Raw genomic sequence first — 13,186 nt, 5'->3', positions numbered from 1 at the left:
CCTGCCTTTTTTAAAAGTCTCGGGCACCTCAGATGTTGAAGCTACAGTCTCCGACCTGCACGCCACGACCATCCTCCACCATTGGACTGTGTCGTCCTTACAACCACAACGACCTCCACCAAGGACAAATCCTTCCTGCGTGGTTTTCCAAAGCATCCCAACATAACACTTGTTATGAATCGGCGCTACACAAATACAAATAATAATTGAAGGGTTGATTGATTGCGACTCTATCGGAGCTATCGAGAAATTCAGAAGCCAGAAAGATACGCACGAAAATAAACTGAGTTATAAATCAGAATGTGTTCAAATGAAGTTGGTGTCTCAATGTTTTCAGCCTGTATTTCTCTGTGTACACCAGTAAACCACACCCCAGTGTCAAAATCGTGCCAGCAATAGCACCTATAATTATATTTGCCCTTAGCCTGTTGGCCTGCTCTGCCACGCTTTAATCACAGAATGTCTGCCCTGATTTAAATGAGGATGTTTTTTTGCCTCAGAAATGACTAGAATGAACATCATCATTATCTCATTACACCTCTAAATCACTTTCTCCCCCCTCGACCGCACTCAGAACAGCCGCAGCCTCTGCAAAGTGCTAAATCTTAGGTTTTAAATCAGCGGCTTCACTAGAGGAGTAATTGTGTGTTGTTTGAACAAATGGCATGGGCCAACAGTCTTTGATGGGAGAGGGTCGACGACTAACTTTTACAGGCAGTTTGTGAGAGAAAAATCTCGTCTCCCATGTTGGATTAACAAAAAATAATGACACAAGATGAGCCCGAGCAGTTGATCAACTGCGATTGGCAAAATTCTCCCCCATGCAACTTTAATTATAAAAGTCAAACAAAGAAATATGTGTGCAAAGATTCAATACTTTATTTAATGTTTTGTGAGATCTGCGTGGTAATTCAACTCTGTCAACACTACAAATAAATACAATTTGTTCCAGCTGCGAGGAGCTGATCTGTGTTTGTGCGAGTTGGCAAAGTGGAACGACATCCATCAACAGCTGAAATATCAAACAACATGCGTCTGCATATGAACATTTAAGCATTCTCCAACCTGGTAAGAATTAGAATATAGAATCAAACTTGGGCCCAGCTCAAGTTTTGTGGTAAATAAGCAACTGGAATGAACATACTGATTATCCCATTTCACATCAAAATCACTTTCTCTTTGAAAACAACTGCAGCTGAGATCACCGGACGAGAACATGGATCGTATTTAGGTTTGTGATGTTGTTCCACCCTCAGATCAGGGCTGAGCGGAGAAAACACTTGTGCATGTATACATGTGTAAGCTTTTATTTGGGTAAAGACGAACTGACATTTTTTCTATACTGATTATGCAAAAATGAAATGATAAATGCGTATTAAAGAAACTTGTATAAACATTCTCGCTCGCCTGCTTTTTTGGCTGAATGACAGACGGTCTGCCCAGACACTTAGCCGAAGCAGCGGCTTGGAGAACAGAAGTCGGTAAAAAGCTGTGAAGTTGTTTGTTTAAGCAGTTTGGTGAGAAGAGACGAGCTCAAACACAGATTCATTTTCTACTTTTCTGTAATTTGAACAAAACAAATCAAGAAAAAGAAACCAAAAAAAACAAACAGTAGGTGAGGCTGCTGCTTCAGCCTTCACTCAGCTGCTGTCAACAAAACACACACAGACGGGCTACACTGTGTTTAGCTGCATTTTAAATTAGCGCCTATACTGGATGGAGGTGGTGTTGTTTCAGTGCCTTGCAAACAAAAGGCATCCCACGGAGAAGGGTACTGTTTTCTTACCATCATAGATACTCTGCTCTGCTTTAATTATTGATAATGGTAAACCACAAATGAGTACAACAAACATTATAATTATGTCACTTCTGTTCTCCCAACTACACTCAAAACAACTGCAGCCCAGAGCAGTGGCTTACTAAGTGGATCGTGGTGGAGTAGATAGCACTTAAGTTTTAAATTAGTGGCTTTGCTCTAGGACTGAGGTTGTGTTTGTGTTGGAGCACTTTGCAAGACGCTAGCTGGAGATAGCTGCTTCCCAGCTGCCGGGGCGGAAAACAGGATAAAGGGACCTTGCTGGTTGGACTTTGTCGAAGTTCTTTGGAGCTCCAGAAAACCCTCTGCAAAAGGCCGGTCTTTAAGTACTGCAGTTTGAGCGATCTACCATAAATAGAGAATGCTTTTGTTGACCGTTTTGCAGACAATGCTCTTCTGGCTTCGCTGCACTTTGACCTCATGTATGATCATGGGTGGTCAATGTGTAATTCTAGAGGGCAGTTTTAAAGCTGGGTTAGTGGTCATCTCCCCTCCATTGCCCTTGGTCCTAAGATGGTCCTATCACACTCCATCCAAGCAGTGGTAGTCTGGATTGGCCTCTTTAGGTTTCAAACTATTTTCTGCCCTAATTGAAGGAGCTCAAGTGTCTCCCTCGTTCGTGAGCTCGGGGGTCATCTGAGAGATCACTGAGTCTGTCAACTGTGAACCGCAAATTGCTCCCGAGAGGCACAGCCAGCCGTGTTTGAATGTAATGAGTTCAAACTGATTGACAGCTGACTCTACCATCAGCATATCAGTGTGGTGTGAATCTGTAACTGTAGAGTAAAAGAACTTCCACCAGATACGTATGCATTGCATGTCTGCTGTGTTTGCCAGCGCTGTAAAGAACACGTGTGCAAGGGAACTTCTGGTCAGCCTCAAACAGGAACTCGACAAGCTGCAGGATTTTGCACTTCTGCATTAGCTTCATTTTACAAGACCGGAGAATGCTGCTTGGTTATGACTGTCTGTCAACACCCAAATCAAACATCTGGTAGGATTCAGGTGTTGTCAATGATATCACGGTAAAGGCAAAGATACCACAGAGAAGAGTTAATAACAGAGGATCTGGGGTCAGAATGAAGTCCTCTCCAAGTGTAAAAAAGAAGAATACTTGTTGCTTTAAGTGTCCGAGCTCAAAGAAAGAAATGTCCGGTACGGTAAAGCGAGTCCTTTAAATATTTTAACTCATAAACTGAAATATAAAGAATCTGATAACTTTCTTCCACCATCCGTCTAAACAGCCGCCCTGTGCAAACTGCAAACTCTTATTTTGAATCTATAGAACCTGTGAGAAAATTCTGCTCTCTCTTCCTCACACAACACACTATCTCACATCCTCCTGTTATAACTCAGCCCTGAATGCTGTACCCACTCATCTAAATCTAAACACTGTGTTGCCCTCTACTCCTCTGGCTGCATCGTTCTCACTGTGGTTGGCTGGAGGCTGATTTAGCTTTTGCAGCTGCCAACGTTTCCTGTAAGGACACAAAGTCTCTGAAAGAATTCTTCATTCCAGCAAGGGACTTACGCTGGATATGATTAAGGTGTGGTTTAACAGTAAGAACGTTTTCAATCAGACGGGATCTCAAGGCGCAGCTGGGGGGAGTTTTCACCCCAAATGAAGAAGTTTAGGCACCATGAGGTCTTGTTCACGAGTGCGTTTAAGATGGACCGTGATTGGTTCAGCGTCGGCAGTAATGCGGCCATCGGACGGGACTGTCGTGGTGAAGAGGGAGCCGAGCCTGAAGGCAAAGCTCTCGATTTACCGGCCGATCTTGGTTCCAACCCTCGCCTGTGGGTAGTGACCGTAGAAGAACAAGGTCGCGGATACAAACCCCTGAGATGAGCTTCCTCAGGAGGCTCAGCCCGACGAAAGAGGGTGAGGAGCCTCGACACTCAGAGAGAGCACAGAGTAGAGCCGCTGCTTCTTCGCATCCAGGAGCCACGTGTGGTGGATTGGGCATCGGATTAGCACGCCTCCCTTTGGAGGTCTTCCAGGAACGTCCATCTACAGGAGACGCTGTAGACCCAGAGCTTGCTGGAGGGATTATATATCCCATTTGGCTCAAGAGAGAGGAGTTAAAAAACATTGCTCGGGAGAGGGAAGTCTGAGCTGACTGATGCAGCTTGTCACCACCGCAACCTGACCTCGACTTCGCTAAATTAATAACTAGCTATAAAATGTTCGGTTGTCAAGGTGGCGTTTGGAAATATACTGACTGTAATGTGAGAGACTAGCTTAGAGCTAATGCTGTGTTCCCACATCAGCGAGTACTTAATCTCACATTTATTTTTGAACTCGGTGCATCCTCTGAGGAGCATGAATACAGTCGGTTCATTGTGCTCTGATGCTTTCTGTTTTAACATTGAGTTTGCAGCCGATGCAGGGAAAGTTGTCAAGAAGTAAAGGATGCAGAACACAAAGGACAAAACTGAATTGAAAAAACAACAATTGCATTTGAGGACAGGGAACAACATGGTGTATGTAAAGCTCAACCTCTGTATTCAGGCTGTTAAAAAAGACCAGCACATCAAAAAGGAATATTGCATGTGTGATTTTTTTGCATCACATGTGATGTTCCCAGATCACATATCAGCTGATGGGTTCCAATAACATAACATGTCTTGTTCTGGATGGACTAAAAGGAAACGTCAAGAGGGATTCATGTTAAGAAAGACGTCCTCCCCGTGGGGACCATGACTCAGAACTATCTGGATTTTTCTTCAGTCACATCACGTGTTGTGAAAAATATGGACAAACAGACTCACCAATAACAGACTACTGTGCTGCCAAACTCAAAAACAACATTTCTGAGAATCTTTAAAGCTCAGAAACAGAGAGCTTTTCAAAGACGCAGCACCAACCGCATGCTAACGTCTTCAACATGGAGATTGTGCATGGAACGTTTTGTTTTCCCACAAACGTTATTTTGTGATCTTGACACAATAAGCTCATCTTAAGATGACAAGAAAAAGTTTCTTTTCTGATTATTAAATCTTGCCGCAACCAATAATTAATTAAAGATTAATCTGCGAACATATCACGCTGCCAAAAAACAGAAGAAGAAAGATTGTTGTGTTACCACAACATGACGTTGGTGCATGCTCTCACACTCATTGGCAGGAAAGTCAATCCTTGAGAAATAATTAAATGCACGACCTCTCCAGTCTTTTGCATTTGTGGTTCTGACAGATAAAACGTCAAGTATAAAGACAGAACTCATTTGGATGAATCAAAGAAACCATAACGAAACCAATTTCCAACAGATGCGTGGAGCTGATTGGTTTTGTACTTTATTCGATGTGTGTGCTTCCTCAGCTAGCAAATACAAGGCTTCTATTTCTGCTGGACTTTAAGAGCACGGAGCAGGACGGGAAGTCAGACACTGAAACAACAGTAAAACATCTGGTTTATTTTCAGAACGAAACACTCAGAAAAATGAGCATATGTGTGTTTGTGTTTTCTACGGTTCTACAACCGACATCGTATTTATTATCTTACGCTGTTGCGAGTGGAAAATTATCGCGGGGGATTTGTCTCTGTCCTCCTGCTGTCCGGCTGATTGTTGATGGACGAGGGTGCACAGAGCCGTAGCGGACTGGAGCGGACAGGCAATGCACACCTATGAGATGGGAGTTCTGGGTAAGGCCCAAAAAGGTTTTATAAAACAAGAGTCCAGTCCCAGGTTTCGACCCGGGTCAGATTCTGATCACATCTCTCCCAAATTCAACATTTGTCTGATTGTGTTCCTTCGTTTGTATTGCTTTAGTTTTGGTATCAAGATCAAATTCCATGCAGCTTACGTCCCCCCCCCCCATCAAAGTCCTTATCACCCTCCGGCCACCATCGGCCCATCCCCAACCTTATCGCCCCCCCCGACCCTCTCTGAACCAGGGCCAGTGTTTGAGTGTGTCACAGTCTGATAGCATTGACTTCAGGAATCACTCCATCTCATTCAGCAGTTCCCACAGGCTCGCCACAAAAGGGAAAAAAAACACCCTTTACACACGCCACAAAAGAAAAAATAGACTTCACTTGCACTCCACAAAAAAAAAAAAAAGAAATCCACTTAATCTCCCACCCAGCTCCTCTCGCTGTGCCAAACAATCCACAGTCCCACTTGTTTTACCCCCTCCTTCCTTTTTTCTTTTTTTTCTAATGGGCTCATTGTAGTCCTGCTCTCTTTCTTTCTCTTGCTCTGAAACGCAGACTCGATGGGCAGGAGATATTCGATCGCTGCCGGAAATGAACAGCAGTCAGAAAAATGCGGGGAGTTTACAGAAAGTGGCTTTTTTAGCCGACTGAAAAAAAAAAGAGAAAAATGGGAAAAATAAGATAAGTGGAAACGTACAGACTAAACAGGCACCCCGAGTCTGTTTGTGAAACAAAGAGCGAATACGTGAAATATTGCACGGCCTCGCTGCTTCTGTGTGTGTGTGTGTGTGTGTGTGCTTGGAAAAGCGTTGATGAAAACGTTTCACCCACCAGCAAAAACAATCTGATAACACCCTCATTCATGTAACCGAGGTAGCAGTCCAGACCAGGTCCAGACCCCAGCGAGCGTGACCTTACCAGTCCTGCTGCTGGAACTGAGCCGAGCCGAGTTCTGACTACCTCCGATGGACGAGCGACTTTTAAATCAGAGAAGAGAAGTTTTCCTACAAACAGCCAAATTTATGCCTTAATCCAACCGAATCTTAACTTCCAGAGCTCAGCACATGACATTGAAGTAAGTGTGATCAGTGTCGAAACCATCTCAAATGTGTTTATTGAAAAGGACAAAAAAAGGAGCACACTCAAACAACCACAAAAAAACCCCCCAAAAAAACCAAGAAAACAAAAAAAAGTCCGTCAGCGCGAGTGAGAGTGAGAAGTTCGGCTTAATTTAGGATCTTTTGTGTCCTCATTTTTTAGCTTGTTACAAAATCATTCTTACTCTTGTTTAATATTTCAATCAAACGTTTGAATTACACAAATACAGAAATGCAACTGCGAACAAGTCCACAGAACCAGAACTCTTTAGTCAATCATCTGCTGTCTCCCTGACATGCCGCCACGCCGGCCAATCAAAACAAAGTTCTGCCATGAAGGAAAAAACTGGGAGCCGCCTCTCACTTGATGAGAGTCGGTTTGCATCTTTTGCTCATGACACATCCCGAGTCAGTGCCATGGTTGTGCTCCGTCAGACGGCACGCACCCTGGCCCACTGGATCGGTTCTGGAACGGGAACATGGCCGTGAGCAGCTGTGCGCTCATCACAGGAGAACTATGAGAGAACGTGATGGGAAAGCAATGTGTGACTTTGTTTGTTTTTTAGGATGATTTATTTGGGGCCTGTTTTGTCGTTGTGTTGATAAAGTGATGAAGAATATGATCAGGAGTCCGTAAATGGTGTTTTATTTTGAAATTGAGCATGAAAGTGTCTGACTTCCTGCGCGCAGGTTGTGTCATTCTGTCGATGCACAATATCTGAGGTGTTACTAAGATCAATGTTCAGGGAATAATCAATCACCACTTTTCCTTCTTAATAATTGTGAAGGTTCAATGAGGAACTAAATCCACATTTACAGCTCCTAACGGTCATCATAAACTTTATAGCGTTCCACTTATCATACTCCAAGTTTACAAAGTGTTTAACGGCTCTGCTCACATTCAAAGCAGCCGTTAATGAAGTGACAACTCCCACCCTCCCAAAAATTCTAACGGGCAGCTTTTCAGTCACATGTGCGTTCAAGCTGCAGCTGTTTTAACACGCAGGCAAACAAAAACAGACTCCACAACACAACACAACACAAAGAAGTGATGTGGTGGAAACGGCGTGATATACGACACGACATGTCAGGACGTGAAACTATCAGAGGAGCTGATTCTGTGAAAAGAGAGTCAAGCGCTGTGATTCCTGGGATGAACACAAACTGGAAAACATAAAAAAAAAATAATAATAATGTTTTAACTCTGCGAGTATGAATTTAAAATTGCTCTCAATCGATGTGTTGATAAGTTACTGTTAACTGTAGGCTGGGATATAAAGCGAAGAGTCACACTTCTATACATGAGGACACATTTGATGCTCCAGTTGAATCACATGTGCAGCACTTTCGCCTTAAATGATTCTGCATACTTGCACACACGTGGTATCTTTAGTTTGGACTTTGCTTGTATTCGTTGCACATCTTGAATTAGCTTTCCTTTTAGCTGAGGCACAAGAACGACAAAAAAAAAAAAAAAAAAAAAAAAAAATCAAGGACGATATCTCCGAAACTTCTCCGAAAACAATCCTCCATCTGAGTATAAGTCAGAGTCTTTGAAGAGGACTTTTTTTTTTTTTTATTCTATTCTAAATGAATCCAAATGTGAGCGTCTGGTGTGAAAATGAGAGAAGGTTCTTCCTCTGCTGGCAGGTCAGTGGCACATACCAGCCTGCAGGAATGCATGCGGAGAAAGCCAAAAACATGCGGCGCACAACTATTCAGATTGGGGTTTCAAAGAATTCCACAGCAGACATCTCTGAGTCATAATTTAAAACGGTCTGTGTGAAAATAGATCAGAAGTGCTGGGTGTGCAGACTGAGCGTGAGGCGGTAAAATATGACCCAAAGTTCCACTTTCATCTTCTCGAAAAGGTGTCGAGAGTTTTACTGCAGCCCCGACAGCGTTCATTCATTACCCAGTTTGGCATGTGAGGAGAACAGACATTTAGCTTGTTATGTTATGTAACCTGTAATTAACAAGCATGACAGTGTATAGAACATCGAGAGCCGGCCGACACCAGACGCCACATGGAGCCATTTTTAATCACTTTAGACGGCCGTCATGTCAAATATCTGAGCTTTTCTTCTGAGAAACTTCTTCTTCTTCAGGCAGATTTAAAGAAATAAATAAATAAATAACACAAAATCAGTTTTCCAATATGCACACCCATATGAGGATTTCTGGAAAACTTTCACGTGCCCCCAGAAGTCATAGCGTCAAGAGCTGTGATGTTTATAAAATATCCAAGATGGTGGGCTAAACGAGCTCTGACCCTATGATGACAGGTTTTTTTTACCTGACATTGATGCTCATCTTTAATTGGACATATTTTCATACTGGTGAACAGAAAGTGAGTCGGTGTGAATGTCTGCCTGTTATCTCCCTGGTTTCTCTGACTGCTCTAAACTGTAAAGTTGAGTCTGTCACAGGTACGGACAGAAAACAGGGAGGAGGACGTGCAGAACAAAGCTAATGTTGATTTAAACTAAAAGGCCAAGACAGCAAACAAACACTTACTGTTCAAAAACACAAAGAAGAAGAAGAGTAAAAATCCAAATGATCTGAGCAGGGGAGTCAAACTCCAGTCCTGGAGGGCTGGCTTCCTCAGACTGTTAGACGGCTCCCTGCTCAGACGCACCTGAATCCAATGAGTGACTCGTTATCAGGCTTCTGCAGAGCCTGATGACAACACATTGGTTTAAAGCAGGTGTGTTAGAGCAGGGAGACGTCTAACAGTCTGAGGAAGCCGGCCCTCCAGGACTAGACCGACAAACTACAATGAGCTGACACAGAGGGTAACAAAAGCAGAGACTCAATAGACATGAGGTAATCAGACACAGGTGAGACTAATCAGGGTCATCAACAAGGCGGGAAACACACAGAACACAGAACACTGAGGACAAGAACAAAGTAAAACCTGACACTGAAAACACAACTTAAATAAGATATTAGAAAATGAAACAGGAAACACTGAAGACCAGACTTAAAACACAACACAGGAAATAAAGTTACAGGCGAGACAGGAGGAAACAGGGAAACACACTAAAGACTAAAGTAAAGAAGACTCAGGAATCATTCATACACAGAAACTCTAGAGAAAGAATGAAGCATGATGAAATACAGGAACAAAAGCAGACAACAACCATGACAGAGTCCACAAAGACGTCACGTTCAAAAAGCTAAAAGAAGGAAGAAAACGTGGCTACATGTCTGCTTTGCTTTGGTGCAGTAATGCCTGCATGCTAGTTTTTTTTGTTTGTTTTACTGCACCTGTGCGTCTACCTTTTTACACTCAGACATATATATTTGTTTTAAAGTAAGATCCGAGCTGTCGTCCATGTTCCTGTTTGAATTAACACAATCGCTGCAGAATGGGAAAACAAACCTTGTTTCTCCCTCTTGGAAATGCAAATGCTTCAATATGGATAACATGATAACAAATGCCTCATGTTACCATTTTATCTTGTGTTGGCATTTTATGAACCTGTTTGCATCTGACAGTGACAAACTCCTTTTATGTGTCGTTCAATATTCTGAATCAGACTTTTTTTTTGTCTGTAGTTGTTTACCCACACACAAAGTATTTCTGTCAGAAATGGTAAATATGTATATCCCTGATGTAAAGCGAGCAGGCTGTTGTGAAGCCTACATTTAAGTCTGCATTATGCCAGTGGGTGAATTCAATGAAGTGTTTTAAAGCCATCGAGCCACATGTTGGATGTCATGCCAAATATTAAAGCTGGCTTGGTGTGTGCCTCGCGCCCTTTCTAATCTACACGTTGCACTTTGCAATCACTCAGAGACATACTTTCCTCTGTTAAAAATAAAATATTGGTTAAAATACTTGGTGCCAGATGTGGTCGAGTGTGGTTTCCACTTGTCAGCAAAGTGGAGTCTGGACTGTGACAAAATGATCTGAACTCATAAACCCGTCGTCGCACAATCCTGAGATTAAAAAGAAGCCACTTCAAAACACGACATTAAAAGATACCACATGTTAAATGTCCTCTAAACATTTAAATTTAAAAGTGAGGCTGAGGCTACTGTAATCTGTGAATATTTGGTGTCATTCCTGGGTGCCCTTCTGAAAGAGTCAGCATACTTCAAATGAAGCGCCGGTGTCTGAAACTCCCTCCAAGCACGTCTTTACAACATGTGGATGTGGACGGGATCTGCATTTGACAACTGTAGTGATTTTACTCTGCATGCAGTTGTTGCAAGATTCTGTCCTAATGCAACGTGACCGGCCAACCTTCCCTTTGAACATCAACTTTCTTCTGCTAAATGTGGGGCGAGGCCGCTGAGCAGCAAGCTGAGCAAGTTCACCAGATGTCTCTCTCTACGGCTCCTCCTTGGGGATCCCGATGCTCCTCAAGCCAGATTGGATATAGAACCCCTCGAGCAAGTTTTAGGTCTTTAATGGGTTCTCCTTTCAGTTTGCAAAAATAAAAGATGTCAAGGAGGCATCAGAATCCGGGTAGGAGTTCATTACCCTCCTTCTCTGTCACCAACCGAAGCTCAGCACCAAACGTTGGTGCTTAGATATACGAGTTCATCAAAATCCTTGTCCCCCTTTACCCCCAAGTCCAGTGCTAAACTAAAACTAAACTTGTGAATCTCCCAATCCATTGTTCCAAAGTTGATGTGTCATGAATATGTCTATGTTCTAAAACTTCACCCATTGGGAAAATGTAAATCTGACAACTGGCTCTTTATACAGAAGCAGGTATGCAGATTTAAATGAAGGAATGTCAAACATGTTCTGGTCTTGTTGGCAGGTCATCATCGCTCTGAATCAAGTTCGTCATTTAGTCCAACCACAGTAAAATTATCTCTTTGATAACTCAGTGATTATAAAGAAAAAGAGTATTAATTATTCCTCCACACAGTCGGATTTTCCCAGACAGCGCCAAGCTCTCAATAGGCTGACGTTCCACCGGTCATTCAGCAGAGTGGTACAGTTTGACTCCCGGCCAATGTGGTCGTTTCACCAACTAACCATCGAAGAGTCGTTCTGAAGTATAACTGAAGAGTCAGCAGGTTTGTAATATACAGACGGCGGTTAAGCCTACACTTCCTGTCTGTACATCCTCACACTTGTAATCATCTGTATGTAAATGTCTCCGCTGAGGTTTGGAGCGTACCAACAGGCACCAAGACTGACACACAAATATGTTCATCGAAATGATTTGGCTCTCCAAACCATATGATGAAAATGTCTGCACTAAATATAAGCAGGAGAAGAGATTTATGTTTTTTTGATAACGCCTCATACACTTGTAATCAGAAGGAATCATGGTATGCTATAGTATGGTGATGAATTACACAAACATGCTGAACTGTTCATTCCCATGGAGGAAAATTAAAAAGGAAGCTGACACACAATCCCCGTTTTAGGTCCTAGTGTTCAAACTCTTGAGGCAGGAATCTTAAATGAAACCTTTAACAGATTACAATATAACACCAGGTCACCCGACCTCCAGCCACTAACCCGCCCAGCCTCCACCTTCCGACTGTGTCGTCCCAAAACCAGCACCTGGTGAGCAGCCACCAGTAGTCCCAGTCTCCCTCCGAAGCTTCGCTACCACCATCGGACTGTGACGTCCCCGCAACCACCGCCGAGCTCCTCCATGCACGGCGTGCTCCGACCTCCACCTCAGAGAGGGAGTGTGGACGACAGGAGCACGAGGAACACAAAGGACAAATCCTTCCTGAAAATGATCCCAGATAATTCTGTTAGCAGCCATACGAATAAAGATTGATTGAAAATATAAAAGTCTAAAGTAAAAAATTAAGATCTGGAATGGACGCTTGGTTATTTTTTAAGCCTTCATTTCAGACCTTGTGAGATGGTCGGAAATGAATGGAAATAATCCGGTATGTCTTGCAGCAGCCAGAGTGAAAGAAACAACACTTCACCTTTGAACGTGTCAAAAAGACATTAAGACGTATTTATTCATGCATCAAGCATCCAATCAGGATAAAAACATTCAGAGTTGTCCAGCTGCTCTAATCAGCCTGAAATACTAGAAGAAGAAGTTGTCACTGCGTGCCTTTATGTCTCCTTCACCTGCTCACTGTGTGCTTTAGATCTCAGTCTGCTCCTCTTTTTTAGTTTTTCTTGGATTTCTTTACTTTTTCATTTATTTTTCAAACTCCCCTTTCATATACCACAAACCACCACTTATTTCTTTTCTGCCCCCTAATTAAGCAGCAAGCTCAGCAGTACTAGTATTGTCTCATAAAAGATTTCTACTGTGTAGAAACCTCTACAGAAATCGTTCAGGATCTTTAGCTTTAGAGACCAGCAGCTTTAATGACATTGAGAAAGAACCAGTTAGCATTTAGATGAAATTGAAAATCAGTTTTTGTTGTTCTCTCCATTATATGATAACATGAGGGATGTTCTTTAAAAAAAAAAAAAAAAAAAAAGTCTTCAATTTAGGTTGATTTTTTTTTTTTTTTGGTTAGATGAAAAACTTGAGGTGTGTTTCAAAAAAGGAACCTTTGTTGTATCAGATTTTATTTGAAAAGCTTGGGGGAAAAAAAGACCGAACATGTTAATCCAGATTGAACTGCTCCAGGAGTGTGCGACGTTGTCATGTCATGAAATGT

This window comes from Symphodus melops (genome assembly GCF_947650265.1).
Source record: "Symphodus melops genome assembly, chromosome: 13".
NCBI classification, from domain to species: domain Eukaryota; kingdom Metazoa; phylum Chordata; class Actinopteri; order Labriformes; family Labridae; genus Symphodus; species Symphodus melops.
This window is presented reverse-complemented; position numbering follows the sequence as displayed.